At 37.5% G+C, this 22,809-nt stretch overlaps 1 long non-coding RNA gene across 2 annotated transcripts in view; it reads right to left on the reverse strand.

Annotated features, from left to right (window-relative positions):
• Positions 1 to 22,809, reverse strand: part of LOC109389874 (uncharacterized) — a 56,877-nt gene that overhangs the window by 23,582 nt on the left and 10,486 nt on the right. Inside the window, exon 3 of one of the 2 annotated variants that reach the window (XR_002125473.1) lies at positions 7,893 to 8,117. The exons of the other annotated variant lie outside the window; for it this stretch is intronic. This is a non-coding gene — a long non-coding RNA (uncharacterized LOC109389874). Of the gene's footprint in view, positions 1 to 7,892; positions 8,118 to 22,809 lie in introns of those variants that run through there. 2 annotated transcript variants of the gene reach the window in all.

Genomic DNA, 22,809 nt, shown 5'->3' on the forward strand with positions numbered 1-22,809 from the left:
GGAAGGAGCCGAGAGAGAGAGAGAGAGAGAGAGAAACAGAGGGAGAGAGAGAGAGAGAGAGAGAGAGAGAGGGAGGGAGGAGGAAGGGGGGGGAAGAGGGAGAGATACCAAATGGTAATTAGGGATGAGACAGCTGAAATGGCTTCATGATGGTAAAGATCCTTTCATTCCAGAAGAATGTGTGTGCAAATTAGGCTTTTTTCCCCTTCTGCATGGTAAAGGCAACCTAACATTAATAAATTGCCACCAGAAATCCTTATTTCTATAAGAAAATGTGTGCTGGTGGTTGTTTCCACAGTAATCAATGTGTGTCCATTTAAATTACAGATTGCCTGATGTAAAAAGATTGAAAAGGCAAAAGGAACAGAGCCTTCCCCCAGGCTTCCAAGCTCTCCAAACCCGGTGGTCAGGCAGCATGTGTGGCCAGTCTAGGGGCTGCTTCTTGAGGACAGACACTTTTCATGGCCCTCCAACCTCATCCCAAAGAAATTCACAGAGGGAGGCTTAGCACCTTGGGCACATCCTGACCACCAGTTTCTTGTTTGGTAATGAACATCTAACAAATATCTCAATTACAAACGTCTCTCAACTTCTGGTTAGAAAGAGAAGTGAGAGAGGCAGAGGTAGTGAGAAGAGGAGAGGTACAGAGAGGAGGGGGAAGAGGCACACAGAGAGGGAGAGAGGGAAGGTGGAAAAGAATAAGGAGGGGAATAGGAGATAGGGGAGGAAAAGAGGGAGACAGGAAGGCATCAGGAGAGAGGGAAAAGAAGGGAAAGGGGAAAACGAGAGAAGGGAAACCCTAGGGAGAAGAAGACTTATAGGCCACTCCAAAAAGAAATGTAGTTATATGACTTTCAGATACCCGAAATATTGCAAAATGGATTAAATAACTGCTTCTCGAGCTAGGTTCATTAGAAGCAAATTTAGAGACAGGTCTAAAACGATTTGCAATTAGCTTTACTTATTTACTTGTTTGTATCTGTTAGAGATATAAATCTATTTGAATAGGTTCGAAAACAGGTTTACTTAAGTTTATAAATTTATATAGATTTGGAAATTATTTTAGTGTTTTTTCCATAGATGAACTAAGATAAACTTCAGCTAAGTCACTCTCCAAATTATCACAAATTCCAACTAATAAAATTCCAATGATTGAGGTCTAGCTATAATAGTCTTCATTCTCAAAACAAGTTCATTTCCCCCTGTGGTTTCATGTTGAATGAAGCTAAAACAAAACCTTAGAGTGACAGAAAATGAGAGTAGCCTTTTTTTCCTTCAAGCTTGTTCTACAGCCAATCTTGTGCTACACACACACACACACATGCACACACACCGCATCTCTTCACTGGGGTCTGGCTGCCAGGTGTCACTCCAGACTACTGAGAGCAAGAATTCTGTTTGTCTTGGTCACTCCAGGCCTAGTACATCTCAGGAAATGATTTCTATTTGTTGACAGACATAGTTTGACTATCTGCATCCTAGTTTGGCTTGTATCATGGCAGCGAATAATAAACACTGCACTTCCTTAATGTCTAGACTCTTTGGAGTTGCCATCTTTGAACTGATTCTGGTATTAACCTACTTAGTACTACAGCCATACTTAACTTCTCTACTGTTTTGATCTGGTTTGTATCCTGTCCTCTGCTACTCGCTACACCTGTCCAGGTCTTGGCTCCATTTCAGGATGAGGCTTTTATAACTGTACATCCACCCCAGGTGTTCCTGCTATGTTCTTGATGATCAGTCATGAGATTTCTTTTTAGCTGAGCTTCTAGAGAAGGGACCAAATACTAGAGGCAACTGGATATCATGTAAAGAGATTAAACATCACATCTGATCTAAAGCACTGGTTTTCTAATCTTAGTGCACATAGGAATCACCTGGATGCCAAATAACTTAGGAGAAATGGATAAATTCCTAGAAACATATAACCGACCAGGACTTAATCATGAAGAAATAGAAAATCTGAACAGAACAATTACTAGTAAGCAGATTGAATCAGTAATCAAAAACTTTCCAACAACAACAACAAAAAAGCCCAGGACCAGATGGCCTCACTGGTGAATTCTACCAAACATTAAAGAAAAATTAATACCAATCCTTCTCAAACTCTTCTAAAAAACTAGGAGAGTATAGAACGCTTCCAAACTGATTTTGTGAGACCACCAATATCTTGATACCAAAGACAGACAAGAACACCTCATGAAAAGAAAACTACAGGTCAACATCCCTGCTCAATATAGATGTAAAAATCATCAACAAAATATTAGTAAACTGAATTCAACACTGCATTAAAAGAATCATACACTATGATCAAGTGGGATTTATTCCTATGATGCAAGGATGGTTCAACATTCACAAATTGGTAAATACAATACACAATAACAAAATAAAGGATAAATGGGCCGGCTGAGTGGCTCAGTTGGTTAAGAGCTCGCTCAAGAGCTTGAGCTCTGAGCAACAGCAGTTCGAGTCCAGCCCGAGCTGAGCAGCCGCTGAGCTGCCAACAGGTAGCAGGATGGCTCAGCTTAAAANTTAAAAAAAAAAAAAAAAAGGATAAAAATCATATGATCATGTCAATAGATGCAGATAAAGCATTGACAAAATGCAATATCCTTTCATAATAAAACTCTTAACAAATTAGATAGAGATGAAATGTACCTCAATATAACAAATACCATATATGACAAGCACACGGCTAACATATACTCAATGGTGAAAAGCTGAAAGCTTTTCCTCTAAGATCAGGCATAAGACAAGGATGCCCACTCTTATCACTTTTATTCAACACAATACTGGAAGTCCTAGCTAGAGCAATCACTCAAGACAAAAAAAAAGGCACCCAAATCAGAACGGAAGAAGTAAAATTGTCACTTTTTGCACACAATATATTATACTCGTATACAGAAAACCCTAAAGCCTTCACCAAAACATGTTAGAATAAACAAATTCAATAAGATTGCAGGATACTAAAATCAATATAAAATATCAGTGTGTTTCTATACACTAACAACATACTATCAGAAAGAGAAATTTTAAAAACATTCCCATTTACAATAGCTTCAAAAAGAATAAAATACTTAGGAATAAATTTAATCAAATAGGTGAAAGATTTGTACACTAAAAACTATAAAACGCTGATTAAAGAAATTGAAGAAGACACACAAAATAATCAGAAGATATTCCATGTTCATGGATTAAAAGAATTAATATTTTTTAAATGTCTATAGTACCCAGAGCCATCTTTATAATCAGTGCATTCCCTATCAAAATTCCCATGGCATTTTTTGCAGAAACAGAAAAAATAATCCTAAAATTTGTATGGAACAACAAAAGACCCAGAATAACCAAAGCAATCTTAAGAAAGAAGAACAAAGCTGGAGGCATCACACATCCTGATTTCAAATTATATTACAAAGCTACAGTAATCAAAACAGTATGGGATTCACATAAAAACAGTCACACAGATCAATGGAACAGAACAGAGAGCCTACAAGTAAACCCATGCCCATAGGGTCAATTACTTTACAACAAAAGAGGGAAGAATATACAATGGGGAAAGGACAGTCTCTTCCATAAATGGTTGTGGTAAACTCGATATTCACATGTCAAAGAGTAAAACTGGACCCCTTTCTTACGCCATACATAAAAATCAACTCAAATGGATTAAAGACTTGAATATAAAACCTAAAACTGTAAAACTCATATGAGATAACATATGAGGTAAACTCCTTGACATTGGTCTTGGAAATCTTTTGGATTTGACACTAAAGCAAAAGCAAAAAAATTTTTTAAAAAATAAACAAGTGGTACTACATCAAACTAAAAAGCTTCTGCACAGCGAAGGAAACAGTCGACCAAATGAAAAGGCAACCTATAGGCAACAGATAGTGCTTGCAAACCACATACCCAATAAGTGGTTAATATCCAATATACCCATACACTCAACAACAACAAAAAACTAATAACCTGCGTTTTTAAATGGGAACTGAATAGACATTTTCCAAAGATGTACAAATGGCCAACAGGTACACCAAAAGATTCAACATCACTGATCATCAAGGATATGCAAATCAAAACCATAGTGACATCTTACTTCTCACGTATTAGAAGGGCTACTATTAAAAAGACAAGAAATAAATACTGGTGAGGATGTGGGGAAAAAAGGGAACCCTGGTGCACTGTTGGTGGGAATGTAAACTGGTGCAGCCACTATGGAAAACAGTATGGAGATTCCTTAAAAAATTAAAAATAGAACTGTTACATGATTGAGTATTTCCACTTTTGGATATATGTCCAAAGGAAATTACATCACTATCTCAAAGAGATATCTACACTCCCACGTTCACGGCAGCATTGGTCACAACTTCTAAAACATGAAAACAACCTCAGTGTCCATCAACAGATGAATGAATTAAAAAATGTATTCTGTATAAACAATGGAATAGTAGTCAGCCATAAAAAAGAAGGAAATCCTGCCATTTACAATAACATGAATGGCTTTTTTTTTCCTTTTTCCTATAAAACATAAAACAGGAGCTTTGTTGCTACAGCACAGTTAACTTAATTTGGAAAAGTTTGATACTTTCAAATTTATACTTAAAATCTATTTGGTAGGAAAAGGATAGGATTTTGTCTGGGGCTTATTATGCCCCATTACTGAGGCAAGATTCTTCTGAGTACTCACTCTCCCAAGTGTGCTGAATTGCGAGGTTTTCTATGCTGACTGGTGGAGGCAGACACTACTCCTGGCCCTTTGTAAGTGCTGGTACCAATCTCTCTGATCCTTTCAAGTAATTCTTTCTCCAGTCTGAGGTCCATTTCCTCACACACATGCACTGCTGAGGATCCTGCTGAATACCCAAGTGGTACCCTCTGCAAATCTTTGAAGTTCTCTCTGTGTAGCTCTCTCCTCTCCAGTACTCCACTCTGAAACCTTTAGAGGCCCCCATCTCCCAGAATCGGTAGCTCTGTCACCTCAACCCAAGAGTCTGCTGGGCTTGCCTTTCTGCACCATGACCTGGAAATTGTCTCAAGACAGTAAAACTGGGGATACTCATAAGCGACGTCACTTCTTTCCTCTCTCTCAGGGACCACTGTCCTTCGTTGTCTGATGTCCAATGTCTTGAAAACCATTATTTCATATGTTTTCACGGTTTTTTTCATTGTTTTAGGTAGGTGAATAAATATTGTCCCTGCTATTCCATATTTTCCAAAATATAGAATTGACCCTACAATGTTTATTAAGGGCAGGATTCAACAGTATCAAAATATCAAATCTCCCTCAGATTAATCTATAAGTCAATGAAATTCCAATTAAAATTACAATAGAAGTTTTTGAAACTAGAAACACTGATTCTGTAATCTGTCTGGAAGACCAAACTCCCATAACCCTGTCAATGCTTTATCTCCTTACATTGTTTACTTGTCTTCATAGTACTTATCAGCCCTTACATATTGTCTTTATCTGTTTTTGTTTTTGTTTTTGTTTTGTTTGTTTTTCCTATCTTTCATACTCTACTAGAATTTAAGACATATGCAAGGAGCAATTTTTTGTTCATTGCTGTATCCCTAGTATCTGACACATAGACACTAAATAATTAGAAACTGAACAAAAATACATGGTGAGACAGTTCTGAAAAAGAAGACTGGGAATTTGGCTTACCAAATATCAACACATTAGAAAGCAATTAATATGATTTGGTTATTATTGCATGAGTACACAAAGAGATCAACGGAACAAAATAGGGAACCCAGAGGTGGCCTTTATCATTTATAAAACTTGGTTAATATATGGTAGAAGCAGCATTCCAAATCAGTTGTGAAAGGATGCAATTTAGTTAACAAATGTTCAGAAAAATTGGCTTTCTCATCTGAAAAATAAATCTCTTCCTCACATACATACTTCTTTTCTATGATGTAAAAAAATAAATGCTTTATGCTTTAAAGACCTAAATGTTATTAAGAGTACACTGAGGAACAAAAATATAGGAGAATATCTTTATGGCTCCAAGGTAGAAAAAAACTTTTTGGACATGACACTAAAAGCACATCTTATAAAAGAAAAGGTTGACAAATTTGATTACGTAAAAATATAAATCTTCTGTAATATAAAAGAAAACCTTAAACATGGTGAAAATATAAGATCCAAATTGAGAGAAGATATTTGAAACTTATATAACAAAGAATTGATATTAACAATATATGAAAGTCCTACCAAAAAAAAAAAAAGACAGGAAATTCACAGAAGAAACCCAGATAGTCAACAAATACATACAAAAATGCTTATCATTATGCATAATCAAAAAAAAAACCCAAACACAGTAGTTACCCCCTTATCTATGGTTTTGCTTTCTGTCGTTTCAGTTACAGTCAACTGTCATCCAAAAATATTAAATGGAAAATTCCAGAAATGAACAATTCTTAAGTTTTAATTTGTGCACCATTCTGAGTACCTCACTTCATCTCATCACAAAAGTGCTGTATCATCTAATATCACAAAAAAAGGGTGAATACCATATAAGATAATTTGAGAGAGACTACATTCACATAACTTTTATTACCGTATACTGTTATTTTACATTAATATAATAAAAATTGTTCTATATTTAGTAATTGTTAATTTCATACTGTGCCTAACTTATAAATTAAACTTTATCATAGGTGTGTATGTCTATATAGAATAAAACACAGTATATGTAGGGTTCGGAATAATGCATAGTTTTAAGCATCCACTGGAGGTCATGGAACGTATCGTATCCCCCACAGATTAGAGGGGACTATTTATTTCACACCCAACAAATTGACAAAATTAAAGTTTGACAATATCAAATTGGTAGCAATGTGGGAGAAGCGAGCTCTCCACACTGCTGGAGGAGTGTAACTTGACACAACTACTTTGAAGAGCAATTTTACAATCTTGATCAAGTTAAAAATGTCCCCACCTCACAACTCAGCAGTTTTATCTCTGGATTCAGGTCCTAGACAAACTCTTGTACATGTGCACTGGGATATATGTAGAGAGAAGTTTATTTGTTCAAGTAGCATTTTGGAAGCGTTCAAATGCTGTTCAGTATGGGGAAAAGATAAATGAAATGTAGCATAATGAAGAGGGTAGGTTTTCTCAGGTCGAGAGACTTGAGCCCGCGTGGCCTAAAGCATCTACTACATGTAATGAATTAACTTCTTCCTGCACATCTAGAATGGTACTAGTTATGTATCATCCTTGGGAAAATTGAGAGAACAGTCACTCAAATCATTGTCCTGGGTTTTGTGGTTAAATTGAAGAACATTGTTTGAGAAAGGCTGCTAAGGGCAATTAAATTCAATGAACTCGAACTGTATGTATGGGTACGGATTGATCCCACCCATTAGAAAGAATATGTTTTAAAAAACAAGATGCAGTAAAATAAATATAATATGAACGCATTCATGTAAAACTTAAAAACATAATAGTGTTATATATTGTTCTTGGATATTATTTAAATCTATAGTAAAAGTATAAAAACACAAACTGAATGATATACACTGATTAATGAAAGTAGTAATATTTGGGGAGAAGTAAAAAGGGAATGAGAGTGAGAAAGGGGACTTCAACTTTATAAGTACTATTTTTTTTTTTTTGCTTTCACGTATAAAGTATATCTAAGCAAAAATGTCAAAATATTGAGTTGTCAGAAGTCATAATGCATTTTTGCAACGAAAAACAGAAAAAATGCATCATGACTTTTTGACAACCCAATACAATATCTGAAGCAACAATTCCAAGATATTGACATTCATTAATTTTAGGTATTGGATACACAGATGTTTGATAGCACTTCCATATATATTGTTTTCAAAAAAAAAGCAATTAAAATAAAACTCTACTCCTTGTTTTATAAAATAAAGAAAAAGACGACAAACAAATGAGTAGTACTCAATTCCATTCCGTTTTCCCACACTCACTAACTTCCTACTGATCTATCACCAGCATTTTACAGAAAAGAAGGTCATTCCATTGTTTTCCTACATCCTGTCATTCAGGATCCAAAAGTCTGCCTCTGTTGTCATTCTTGAGTGCAAGAGGCCTGCAAACGCTAGCACAGCTTTTCACAATAACCCGCTGGCTGGGAAACCTGAGCAAACAAAGAAGGGAGAAAATTAACTCTGGTCTCCAGCCAAAATAATTTGCTTATGATAAACAAAATAGACAATTTCCAGTTCCCACCCCACAGCAGATTAAGACCACCTGTTGTTAATTCTCTTCAAATATTTGATAGTTCTTATTTCTTTACGTTTCTCGGTTATATCATGAGCCTTCCTTTTTATTTTAACCCATACGGCACTATTTGCTTTTCCTTGGCTTTCTACTTTCAGAGTTGCCACTTCTAACTTATTTCTGCCTCTCTCATTCCAAATTTAGACAGGAACCTAAAACTATGGTCTTGTTACACCCTCGCAAACGATGCCCAACTTGGTGTGTCTTTCTCTGACTTTTCCTGGAACAGCTCACTGACTGCACTGCTCATGCACACCTCAGGAGTGAAGGATGCTGGCTCTCCCACACATCCCACACTTGCAGCCACTAAAGAATGCTTTCTCCCAATTCCAGGCTGCCATTTGTATCACCAACGGGGCCCAGCAGGCAACAGAATGACCTAGTCTTGACTAAATGAAATGACTACTTACAGAGATGTAGGCTGGTTATGGGGTGAAACAAGGAACACTGAAACATCTCTGCATGCCTTAAGGTTTCTTACGCGAAGGCGTTGCCCTCCCCTAGGCTAAAGAGACAAGGGAGAGAGGCATTCTTAGAGACCCCAGTGAGAGCCTGAGATATGCAGCAGGGCTCCTCTGGGGGACAGCAGTCTTGGAAGGACGCAGCTGCTACTAGAAGCAGTGCTGAAATAAAGGTGTGAGCAGGGAAGCAACAGGGCAACCTGGCTCTGCTCTCGTTCTCCAATCTCCTGCTCATGCCGCTCTCTGGCCAAACCCACCTGCAAGCCAGCCAGAAAGGCACCCAGGTGATACAGGCCTCAGGTGTCAGCCTACAAGGGCCCCAAGCAGGTTCAGTGAGAGTGAAGGCTGGTTTTACGGGGGAAGGAGCAAACAGGGAATAACCAGTACACCCCTGAAGTCGTGATGATGTTTTCACCTCCACATAAAAACACTTCCTCCTTTCAGGCTAATGTTATCAGACCATGGCCCCCTCTCCTACTCCTCAAAGTTGTCATTACCTGTCTCACTTTCCACTACACCTCCTGCCATCATCATTGCAACTTCACTGTGCATGTGGATGGCCCTTATGACAATCTAGCCCCAAAGGTTTTTACCTCCTCAGTAACAGCATGTACCTGTGCCCTAGTGCAGCACCCCATGGTCAGCCACTGATCACAGCCCTACATCTCGCAATGAGGAGGACTCCTTTGCCAGCACAGATGAAACAGGTTGCTGATGAGATCTGAACTCCCTCGGTTTCCCATTCCCAAACGTATCTGCAACCAGTCTCCCGTCTTCCTTCATTTTCAAGGAACAGGTTCTTTCTCCTGTTCCGAGCAGCCTATCTGTCCAGTTGCCTGATCCCTTCCTATCTCTCAGGACTTTGCTCCATTAGTTACATTCTCTTCCTTTGTACTGTCACCTTCTTCACATACCATATATTGGCTCAAGACCCTCTCATTCAAGAAAAGAAAAAAAAAAGAAAGAAAAGGAATGAATGCGTGTTTCCCTTGATCCAATATTCTCCTCTAGTTGCTACCCTGCTTCTCTTCTTAGCAAGTTCTTCCCAACAGCCTCCACTTCTACCCTTCCTTTCTCATATTCTCACCTACCAGTTAACCCTTGGCAGTCCCAATCATTCAATCAACTGGACCCACGCCATGAAATAACTCTAATGGTTTTCAAAACGCTAAAACCCAGTAAACACTTTTCAGTGTCTTGCAGCATCTGACATTGTTGGCTGTTCCCATTTCCATTCTTTACGTTATGGCTTGTGACATAATAGTCTCTCCTTAGCTTCTTCCTAGGAAGTATATCTATGACTTTTCTTTCTTGGTTTCCTTTACTGAATCTACTTGCTGTAGCTACTTAAATGTTAATGTTCCTGAAGATTCTGTCCTTGGCCCACTCCTGTCACTCTACGTGATTGACACGCCTGACCAATGTTCTCCTTCATTATCTCAGAGCTTTGGCTACCATCACATTCTGATGGCTTTCAAGTTCCTGCTTCTAGCCCCAGACCTCATTTCCAAGTTCTAGACCCCACATATTTATTTAGCAAATACTTACATACTGCTTTCTATATTCTAAGCACTGAGTTTTACAAATGTTAATTAATTTAATCCCATAACAACCCTATAAGGTAGATATAGGTGAGGAAAATTGAGGCACTGACAGGTTATACAACTTGCCCAAAGTCAAGTGACTACTAACTGGCAAAGCAAGGAAGTGACCTCAAGTAGTCCGTATTGTCAACCATCATGTTATCCTACCATTATCTGGGTTCTTGGTATCTTCGTTTTGCTGTCCCTTGAGTATTTCTAACTCAGCATGTTCAAAACCTGAACCATCAACTCTCTAAAAACTGGCTTTTCCCACTCTAAACAACATTACTCAGACTAATATTAAGAGACTCCTTCAAACTGATGTCCCTTAATTCTCTCTTCGATATTTCACTAGATATTGTGGGAGAGACTAATTTAATAAATACTGTGTATGTACATCTTTATGACAAAAAGACTTACTATATCCCTTGACACAAATAATATTTGATATTTTTTCAATTGTCTCTTATTTCACAGTTCTCCATCATGCTAAAATAAATGACCTATTAGTAAGAATGAAGTTTAACTCATGTGGATATAGTCTTTTTATAACACATTTCAAAGTTTTTATTTTTCTGATTTATATAGGTCAGTAAAATATTCTATGACCACTTTTTGAGTAGTAGCATTTTAGATAGATAATACCAAATGATCAAATGTTGTGTGACACGGGTGTTTCTGGATCCAATAGGCCAGACTCTTTCTTCACATGTGTGACAGAGTATAAAGTAAACTAAAGTTACTATGGAAATAAACTTTGTTAACATGTTGATGAATGTTTTATCCATCTAGAATCTGTACAAGATTGTAGGTAAATTTATCTAAATGAGCTATGCTAAATGCTCCTAAAACCAAAAGCCAGATTTACAAATAAAATTCCTTAGCACTTTTCCTATAATATTTGAAAGAGAAAATCAGTTATAATTAGAATCTTGAGAACAAATAAACTCACTGTTCATTTTTGTATATATTCCCTGCAATATAATTTGGTCTCACGTTGCTAAATTAAGTACAACAGGCCACCTAGCTAGATTATAGTAATGTCAGCAATTAGTCAAGTATTATTTGGCTGTGCATGCTGTAGTGTCAATTCTACAAAAAGAACGCTTCCAAGCTATCAACATTCAGTAACAAAATCTTGAAAGCAATTTTCTGACACAGCAGATTTTGAGTGTTGTTCTATATTATTTTTCACTTTAAATTCAAAAACTTTCAAACTAAATAGGATAAACAGAAATATAGTCACTGATTCACTTCCACTCATCAAAGTGGAGTGCATGTTCTAAAATTTTTTTTAAAAAAATCTTGGTAAATGTTGCCTACTTTCCTTTAGTTCTTGTGAACCAACAACCACCTGATAGCCATATTAAGATGCTTAAATGTTAGCTAGCAAAATAAATAAATATAAGTCACATGGCCCAGGTACACAGCATCTTGCCACACTTTAGTGAATTTCAGAATCACACTGATATTGGTGCTAGCCTCAGGTGACTCATATGGCTGCTCTCAAGTTTGGGGACAAGAGGTTCAGCTACACCTTGCAATTTGTATGCATGCTCCCCATCATTCCTCAGACGGGAGAGGGCAGCATCAATGCAAAGCTGCTTTCATTTCTCCTCCCCTTGTTATTTATTGGGTTGTCGGAAAAGTCATGACGTATTTTTTCTATGTTTTTCGTTGCAAAAATGCATCATGACTTTTCCAACAACCCAATAGATTATCAAGATTGGGACCCGTTTACCTGGAAAACAGCAATTAAAGTGGTTGCATGTGGAAACCCGAGTCATTGACTGGCATGAAAGCAATGATTTATGACAATGGTAATTTAGTATCTTTTATAGATGGATGCCTGGGGAAGCTGCTTACAGGCCAAGCTCGCCACAAGCTCTGCATTCTCCTCATTCTGGAGACTATAACAACTGTCTAACCAACATTTCCCAAGACAGAAATCAGAATCATCCAAATCCTGCGTGTCAATCCTCCTCCCAATATCAGTATGTTACCAAGCTTTCGGGTTCCCAACCTATACACCTTAATAGGGGTGGTTATGTACCACTCAACTCTAAGCCCCTTGAAGGTAGAAACGCTCTTATTCTTCTTTGCCCCAGTCCTGAGGGCAATGCCTGGCCTATAGCTTATGTTTTTAAATGACCATGGAAAGAAAGCATGGATGAGTGAGTACATCTCTGAGCTGGCACTAGAAAAGGTGTCCAGGGACAATGACAGGCATGAAGGAGCATCACGCAGTTATTTGAAAATAAACTTAGATATACAGCATTAAAAATGACCATAGCACCTCTTTCAAAGGTCAGGATACCAACAATAAGTGACAAATATAACTTTGGGGTTGGTTCCACTAACAACACGTAGAAAACAGCAACGCCTTCCTTTCACATAGCTGTGGCCTGGCCATAAAGTCTGGTTCCTCCAAGTGAGGACGCAGCCATCTCTCTACAGGTAGTTGCTATTTATGGTGCAAGGCGGTCAAACTCTCTCTGCTATATATGTGATGAAGCTTTAATGTAAACCAAAACGATGTGCTAAACACTATATAACACATAAGCACATGCTTTATCCACTTAGAATCTATAATAAATTCATAAAAAATGAGATAATTTAACAAATTTAAGAACTATAAGCCTTAGGCCCAAATGAGGGCCTCTTCTCTGCTTCCTAAACTCTTCAAGACCTTTTAACTAAACTTCTGAGTATTTCCATGTTTTAATGAATTTTATATGCATTTCTTCCTTTAGAGACAAAGCTTCATGGTTTGTATTCCAGGACTCAGAGTTTCATTGCCTCAGAAATCACATTTGGCTGATTCACAGGAGGTCTAAGGCCATTTTGATGCTTAAAACCTTACAAGGACCTTTCCCAACGGTTTTTGACATTCTCTGCAAAAACCTCTGTCCGTGCATACAAGAAGAAACTGAAAGCCTCTGTGTACCCACCCTAGCCATCAGTCTTTTAGCAGTCCCTTGTGGTAGTGTTATGCTGGAACTGACCTGCTTTACACACGCAGCTTCTCTCTGTTCTCATGAGAACTTCTTCACTTTTTGAAACATAACATGGTAATTTGTATCCTGCTTCTTTTTCCCTTAATTATTCCTTTTCTCCAATTCATTCTGTATCAAAATCATGCTTTGGTTTCTTATCCTACATGCTATTTCCTCTCCTTTTGCCAACTCTTTTTGTAGCTTCAGGTCTAATTTCTTTCCTAGGTTTCTTTTTAAATAAACTAAATGTTACCCTTTCTCAATTAAATCTATACTTTTTAAAACTCTGAAATAGTATCACTGTGGAGCTCCTTAGAACCATGTAGCTTACTATTCCATGAATATTGCAGATAGTAACACTAAGGGTGTATCATTCAGCTGTAAATAATAGAAAACTATTACAAATAGGAGCTTCTTTACAAGAAGTCCAGATACAGCCATGAGAGTTCTAGATTGCTATCAATCTAGAACTACCAGGATTCTTTAGCTTTCCATTTTATCAACCTTTGCATATTAGTTAGAGTATGCTAGGCTATGCCACTGTGATAAATAACTTCTGACATCTTAGAAGTTTAGCACAAAAAAAATGTGACCCACAGGGACGAGGCAGTCATTCAGGAACCAGGGTTCCCTCCATCTTACCCTCAGCGTGTAGTCAAGGTCATAATGAACGGGGAAAGGGCGTGTACAGGGTCAGGCATAGGGATTTTATAGCCAGGGGTGGGACATGGTACAACATTTGTATCCATATTCCTTTAGTCAAAACCCCATCACATGGTGTTCTTTTACATTTTATTGGTCCTGTGATCACTGCTAGCTGCAAAAGAGTTTAGAAAGCATTCCTTCAGTACGAAGAGAAAATGATAATAGGTATAAATAGCAATATTTATCACAGGGATACAACGTTGAATGATGTATAGTCTCAGCCTTTCATGTGTTTATGTTACAGTATGGGAGATAAGCTACATCATGAGTTCTACGTCAGAAATTTCAATAAAATGACATAGGAATTCATAATATAGAACAGCTAGCTCTTTTTAGAGGACTTAGGAAGCCTTCAAAGAGAATATAACACTGGAATTGGAAATTAATCAAAGATTAGGAGTCTATGAGGTAAGAAATATGGATGAAAGAATAGGATGATGTCACATTACATTTGGACTTACATTCTTTGTGAAAGAAATTATCTAGGCATTGGAATGTCACCAGAAAATTTTCAGCAAAGGGGTGATACGATTGGCTTTATCATTGAGTAACTGGTGCTATGGATGGACTACGTAACCTTACAACTTCAAAAATCCCAAGACCCAGGAGACTCACATATTCTTCAACTGTAGGAAAGGAGTGGTGCAGGAAGAGGAGGAGAGGGGGATAGCGCAGGGATGCTGAACCCTAGCTCACCTCTAAGGTCTCTGATAATGAGAGTCTATCTAGCTTACCCTCCAATTCCTAAGATGTGTCATCTAGCATCTGATGAAATAGTTCTTGGGATAGAGCCTCTGATGTTCCCAAGATGACCCACTGGGTTTTGATAATTAAAGCCTATGAAAAATTCCTTTCCTACAAGCCAAAATGAACCTCCCTGAAACTTTTATCTATTGATTTTAGTTTTATTCTTGATGGTTAATCTTCTTGAAGGTCATGTTATATTTTTGGAAATATAAAGAACAGCTATGAACCTTTCCCCAAAAGTGTATGCATATATAGAAAACTCACATGTAATTTTATAGGTTTGGAGTCTTTCCATGAACCCCTATATTAAGAGCCCTTGACCTACAGCAACTTGAATAAAAGCCTACTTATGCTTCTATATTATGGCCCCACAAATATTTGAAAACAGCTTTTATATTCTTTCAACTATTTGTCAAACACTAATAAAGCCATTACTATGTTCAAATACCATTCTAAGCACTTTATTAACCCATTTAATCCTCACAGCAACATTATAAGGCAGGCACTATTATTTTCCCTTTTACAAATAAGAAAACTGACGCACAGAAGAGTTAAATAACTTGGGCCAATTTCACACAGCTACTGGGTGGAAGAAACATTTGAAAGTAGAAAATCCAACTCCTGAGCCTGTACACTTAGCACTATGATACCTTATTGTTTATTTAGTTTGGAAAAGAGAAGTCTAACTTTTTTTACTACATTTATATTCTGTAACTTCTAGAATCCTCATTCTTCTCTAGACAATGCAGTTTGACAACGTCCCTTTAAAATGTGTTGCCAGTTCCAGACACTATAAATGTATTGGTAAAGCATCATACTGGATCAACTTTTTCTGACAGCCACAAAGGGGTCACTCATGCTGGGGAAACAGAGAATGAAGAGGGAAGCCAGTGGTCTCCTTCAGCGTCACACTGTTCTTGGTCCCCTGGACAGGGTTCGGCAACACTTTGGGATGGATGGATCTGTAAGACCTCGTTATGCGCTATTCCAGGCGAAGTCATGCATGGCTTCTTTTCCTGTCAGAAAGAAACCTATCCCAGGCTCCTCCAAGTAATCGTCCCCCAGGGAATTAAGTAGTGCCCTAATTAGGAACCATACTACTAAATCCTAGCCTGGACCACAGAACAACAACACTTGAGGACTCCAAATTCCTAAATGAAGAAGGATGGTTCATCTACGCTGACACCTTTTGCTTGATTTTATTTTATTGGAAGGATTTTTTAACGGTTATCATCTCCTGGTTTACATAATCCCACACTTCCCTCAAGCAACATGAATTGAGATTCATAGGAGTCTGAATTTACAATCTCGTGCAGCTGGCAGTGCTGGGACTCAAATTCAAGACCACAGAATACCACACTAGTAGATACATATTAGGAAAGGTGGGGGGTTGGTGGGGAGTTCCTGGGATGTGATCCATCAAATTGTCTGAAGTGAGGTGTTTGGGAATTTGTACTACAAGCGAATCTAAACTTCAGCTAATTTGACTTAAAGGTTCTGCGACCTCTCTTAAGTGGGAGACTCCCTTGCTCCGGCGAACTTACCCTCCATCTTTGTCTGTTGCTAATAATTTAGCCAGCGACAAGGTATGTTTAAAGATCAACTTTTTTTTCTGCTACAAACATGACTTCGGTCCAAGTATTTAAGCACCTGAACTCAAGTGAGGATAATAAATGTCAAAGGAATATTTATAGCTCGGTATATGGAGACTTTCCAGGTCCCTAGTCTGTAATAACACAGACCCATCTGCTAAGGGCATTAGAGCTGTGGGTTGTTGCTTTCCTTTTTTTCCCCAAGATGACAGATTCTGAAAATAGAAAAACTGCAGAACGCAAAGGCCGACATTGATTTTAACCCTTTCCTACTCTAGTAATTATTCAATTAGGAGTTAATTACCAAGGGCAAAGTTTCTCCACAATTCCTGGCTATTGGATGCAAGCCCAGGAGAAACCATATCTCCGTCTTATATAAACCCCTGTCATCAGTGCGCTGATAGATCTACCTGAGAATTTACTGTCGAGTTGTCAAGCTTCAGGGACCTGGGCTTAGTCCACTCCCTAATCTATCGTTGGGATTATGATTGTTTTTACTGCTATGCCATAAACATGGCTACCACTAGTCCTATCGTGAGCTGCAGGATTTCTGCCCTAAGGTTTGAGAAAGAGCACATTTAAACACCCACAAAGAGAGTGTAAGTGTGTTTGTATCGGGAGGTTATTTAACTCCTCTTCCGTGATTGCCAAGGTCAAGAAGCAGCTCTCTGGTTCCTTCCCATCTGTGTGTCCCAACCTAGAGAATTTCCATACAGTCGACTAAGAGTCAATTAGCTCCTAAATGACAAACTCTATGCATTCACTGAGATTAACACTAGAGTAGGAGTCTAAACAGCACAACAAAGTGGAAGAAGAATGATATCTCTTATGTGACTAATATAAATGCATATTCCCTGCTGCACAAAAGAGTAGAATACAATACTTTAATAGGTGAGGCAGTATGCCTCATGTTATACCTGAGCTTGTTCTGAAATAACATGCGAATTAAATTTTCCGCAACACATTTTCCTTTGTAGCATAGTTCTGAGAATATTTTAAATTAAAGCTGCCATGTATATGGGGAATGCAATGCTTTAATTAATAAATGTTTACTGAATACTTATTATATTTGAGGCTCTATGATAAACAATGGGACAGAAGAATGTGGGCTGTAAACATATATGAACATCTATAATTGTAAGGTTTTACAATAGTGGAGGTTACTGACATGTAAATAGCAGGAGAGGATAAGATTGCAGAAATCAACAATGAGATTCCACAAATATTTACTGAGTTTCCCCAAGTACGAGGCTCTTGTTTTAGGTCCTCATCAAATAAACACAAATGACACCAGCCCTCAAAATCTTCAAGAGGTGAAAAACAAGAAAATAAATGTAATTAAGTCTTATGGAAACTATGATGGAAGGAATGCAGGAGAAAAAAAATGAAATGTCGCCCGGAAGAGGAAGGCCAGGCTTTGTATAGAAGACGTACATGAACTGAGTCCCGAAAGCCGAGTGGGTTAAGAGGGAATGACCGCCTCACAGAGCAAGGTCCTGATGAGGAGGGAAACAGAAAGCCATGCCATGGAGCCATCTGGGTTCAAACTCTGGCTCTACAACCTCCTAGCCTATGATTGTCAGCATGTGTCACTTTCCTCATCTATAAAATGGACATAATAGAAGTTCCTCGTGGAGTTAATTTGGGAATCAAAAGAAGAAAGGACATGTAAAATCATGGACTCTGTACCTGGAATATAATAACTGCTCAATAAATGTTAGCATGTTGACAATAATGACAAAGAATGTATCGGTGGTTAGTGAGAGGGTAAAGCAAAGAGAAAGAAAGGGGCATAAGAAGAAAGTCTGGAAAGGTAGGCAGAAGCCAAGTCATGGAGGGCCTCAAGTGCGTACTCTAGAATTTAAAATTTGTTGGGTAGGCTATGGAAGGTTGGGAAGGGTTTTAGGTGCCAAATAAACGTGATAAGATTTAGATTTTAGAAAGAACACTCTGGCATTCGTATACAGCAGGGGTCAGCAAACTGTGGCTCGTGAGCCACATGCAGCTCTTTGGGTACGTTCCGTCTCAAAAGTTTGCCGACCCCTGGAAGAGCCAATCCTGTCCCTCACAACAATTTAAAAATCACTCGGGAGCCATAAATATATTTTTACATAGTCATCATTATGTGAATAATATCCTTTAAAATTTTTATAAATGAAACTATGATAGTTTTATTTTCACTTTCAATTTTACTTCAGAGCCACATGTACGTACCCAGAGAGTCACATGTGGCTTGCGAGCCGCAGTTTGCCGACCCCTGGCAGCTCTTCCGTCTCAAAAGTTTGCTGACCCCTGGTATAGAGGATGGACTGGAAGAAATAAGAGTTAAAGACAGGGAGGCCAGTTAGAAACCTATTGTAATGATCCAGGATAACTGAGCTAAGGCACAGAAGTGGGAGTGAATGTGAGAAGTTTTAAGGATGATTCTGAGACATACAACAGATTTGTCGATCTCATGTGGAAAGTGAGGGAAAAAAAGAACTCTTGGATGATTTCCTTTTCTAGCTTTGGTGACTAAACATATGGTGGTGTCATTCTTCAAAACAGTAGGTAAAAGAATACATTTGAGAAGATAAGAAATTCAGAAATTCAAGGTAAGTTTTAAACATTTAACTGGTGCCATTAAGTGAACAATTCAGCAGCTACACATGGAACTCAGGGAAGGTGTCACTTGGAGATAAGAGACTTGCAGTCAAGAGCTTATAGATGGTAACTGAAGCCGGGGGAGTGGACGATCCATAGAGAGAAAGCACATGGACTTAGATGTAATGTGGCCACTTACAAAGTCCTGTGAAACCTCAATATTTAGAGGCAGCAAAGACAGCAGAGCATCAAAGGAGACTGAAAAGGGAAAGGAATGCAAACGTTAATAACGGCATACTCCCGGATATGACAGACGCCAAAGTAGGTGGCTTGAGGAAACTGGTGAGGGAGAGTGTGGTAGAAGGATAAAGGGTCCAGCAGCCTGAGGCTGCTAAAGGGTGCGAATGAAGAATATCCATCAGGCCACCCTGGGAAGGAACACAAGCAAGGCTGGAGATGAAGGGAAATAAGAGCTTAGAGAAGAGGTACCATCTCTAGGACTAGAAATTGTGATGAGCTCTAAAAAGTGGAGGAATGAGACAGGTGAAAGGATAAAATATTGAAAAAATGAGTGATATATAGAATGTTAATTTATTAGAAAATATTTCACACTTATTAAAAGAAATAAAAGTAGTGTAATTAACTCCTGAATACCTATCATTCACTTTAAAGAAATAAATCAAAGCCATGAATTTGAAGCCACCTTGGAAAGGCCCCTTACTCCATTCTCCCACAAAAGGAACCACTGTTCACCACTTTGTGTTGATCATTCTCTGGCTCTTTTGCTCCAAGTCAAGTAGTTGTTTCAGTCTAGTTGTGGAGGGCGCAGCTCAGTGACCCATGTGGGAATCAAACCGGCAACCTTGGTGTTATGAGCACTGTGTTCTAACCACCTGAGCTAACCAAACACCCCACTCTGGCTCTTCTTTAAAGTTTTATCACATATGTATTCAAACATAAATATTGGGTTGTTGGAAAAGTCATGATGTGTTTTTTTCTGTTTTTCATTGCAAAAATGCATGATGACTTTTCCAACAACCCAATAATATACTGTTTTGCATATTTTTGAACATTTTTGTATTCTCTGTGATTTTTTTTCTATTCAGCATTTCTGCTTGTGAGATTCATCTATATTAAAATTAGCTATTTGTACCTTAATCTATTTTTTCTCCCTTTTTTCATTATTTTCTTCCTATCATTATTTGCATTATTTTATTTGTATTTATTCTGTTATTCTGTGTCTAACTTATTAGTTCTGTGTTTAACTCATTCCTTCAGTCTTTTTCCTCTTCAGTTATAAACATTTAAGGCTACATATTTCCCTGTATTATTTTAGCTGCATCTCAGAAGTTCTGTTTAGTATATTTTATCATTTGGTTTTAACTATTTTCTGAATTCTGTTTTGATTTTTTTCTTTGACTCAACTGTTTTTAAATTTCAAAGCACAGAGAATTTTTTATTAAGTTTTCTTATTGTCATTGTTATTATTGTCAGAGAAAAAGGTATATTTGAAACTGATTCTTTGAAATTGACTCAGAATTGTTCTATCATTAGTACCTCATGAATTTTCATAAACATAATTGCATTCTTGAGAAAATGTATTCTCAAATTATATAGTGCAAGATTCTATGAATGTTCCTTATATCAGAATTGTTCATTGTTTTTATTCAGATCTAAACCATTATTGTTTGCCTTCTTGGCTTTTTTGTTGTTATTGCTCAGAGAAGGAGAGAATTGTCCAGTACTCTTTGTGTCTCTATTAGTTTGATTTCTTTTGAAGTTATGTTGTTAAATTTACCCGTTTGTTTTTTTTTATAGTTACCCAAGAATGCTTGTATATCTTTATCATTTTGAAATGACCCTTTTATCATTTTAGAGTGACCCTCTTTATTCCTAATTGTATTTTTGCTTTAAAATGATTTTGTCTGGTATAAATGTAGCTATGACAGCTTAAGTTAGTATTTACCTTGTAGGTTTTTTATCACACTTTCATTTTCAACATTTTTTTGGTTTTTACACTTTAGTGGGTCTCTTTTTAAGTAGCATATACCTGATTTTGTTATTATTATTTTAACTGAAGAGTTTAGCAATTAACATATACTGTAATATATTTGCATTTGTTTTACCAACTCATTCTGTACATTCTCTTTACTTTTTTAAAATGTTTTGTGTCTTTACTTCTCCTTTCATGCATTCTTTTGAATTGACTGAATTGAATTTTTTCTTTCTTTTAAAATTCTATTATTCTCCTCTTTTGGTTTGGAAATTAATACTTTTTTTTGGTTAGAGATTATCCCTGCAATTTTAACATACAGATTAAACTTAACAAAAACAGCCACAGTACACTTTAGTCAATGCAACGTTACACAGTTTTTTAATCCTGTCTCGTTTTTTAGCTCTTCATATTATTTTACTCCTTCACATTTTTTATTTCTTAATTATTGACTTCTATTTATGCATGTTTAGCAATTTCTTTTGTTACAGTTTCTTTCTATATCTTTTGCTAGTCCTCTGAGATCTTCCTCCTTCATGAAGAACAGCCTTTAAAAGTTCCGTTACTAGCAAGTGTTCTCAGTTCTTTGTATCTAAAAATGTCTTTATTATGTGCTCATTCTTCAATGGAAATATAATTCTAAGTCAACAGTTATTTTATTTCAGCCCTTTCTAGATATTATTCCATAGTCTCTTGGATTCCAATGTTCTTGGGGAGTCAGTTGTTAGTCCAGATGTCATTCCATTTAGGAAATCTGTTTTTCTATCTGGTACTTTTAACAAGATCAGCTGTTTGATTTGGTGCTCTGCTGCGTCACTCTGATACGTCTAGACACAGGTCTATTTTGATTTATCCTGTTTGGAATATGTTGTGCTGCTAAAGACTAAAGAGCCATAACAGTCATCGATTCTGGAAATTTAGATTCCAACCCACAAATATGGTATATCCTTCCATTAATTTAAGTCTCCTTTAATTCCTCTCCATGATATTTTACAGTTTTCTGTGGTCTTTCACATCTTTCATTTAGGTAATGTATGTCTTTACAGGCTAATATTTCCTTTAGGATAAGACACTAGGCCGTGTATACAGTCCAGGAAAACATCATGATCACCTTAGGACTTTTGCATACATTTTCCTCCTGCTTGAAAAATGTTCTTTCCCCACTCCTCATCAGAACGATTCCACTTATCTCTCAAATCTCAGTTCAAATGTCACTTCCTTAGGTCCCTTCCTTAGTACCCATGTGTTTCAATCGAAATTCGCCTTCCCCAAGTCATCCTGTTATTTGTAGGTACTTTATCATAAATTTTAATTTTATTGTATATTTATGTGTCTTCTAGTGATTCTCAAACTGCAATGTGCTTAAGAAGCACTGAGGGAGCTTATTAAAACTGTATATTCTCACGCCTACCTTCAGAAAGGTCCACTCAATAAATCTTAGGTAGGACTCAGAAATCTGCATTTTTAACAGATTTCCCAAGTAACCCCGATGTAGGTGGTCCTAGGAACAGACTTTTGGAAGTTCTCCATGAGGGCAGCAACCATGTTCCTCTACTTCTGCCTCTCTGGCATCTAGCAGAATGGTCACTAAATATTGGTGGCATCACAAATAGTAGGACCCAAAATATCCAACACACTTTGGCATGTGAGCCAGTAGACTGATACTGCTCTAGGGTCAGGCCTGCCTTCAGACCCACGGAAACCTTTCTAACTGGGAGAGGAAAAAGTTTAAAAGGATAGATGGAAGAGTTTAGAGGGGAGGAAGAAAGGGAGCCGAGTGCTGGAGTTTGGGCCAGGAATCAAAGTTGATGAGCTGTCAGCAGCCAGTCTTTATCGTGATGAGTCAAAGACTGTATACAAAACTCCCGCAGGGTATCCAGTTCAGACTT

Source organism: Hipposideros armiger, unplaced genomic scaffold, assembly GCF_001890085.2.
Source record: "Hipposideros armiger isolate ML-2016 unplaced genomic scaffold, ASM189008v1 scaffold_247, whole genome shotgun sequence".
Lineage (NCBI taxonomy): Eukaryota > Metazoa > Chordata > Mammalia > Chiroptera > Hipposideridae > Hipposideros > Hipposideros armiger.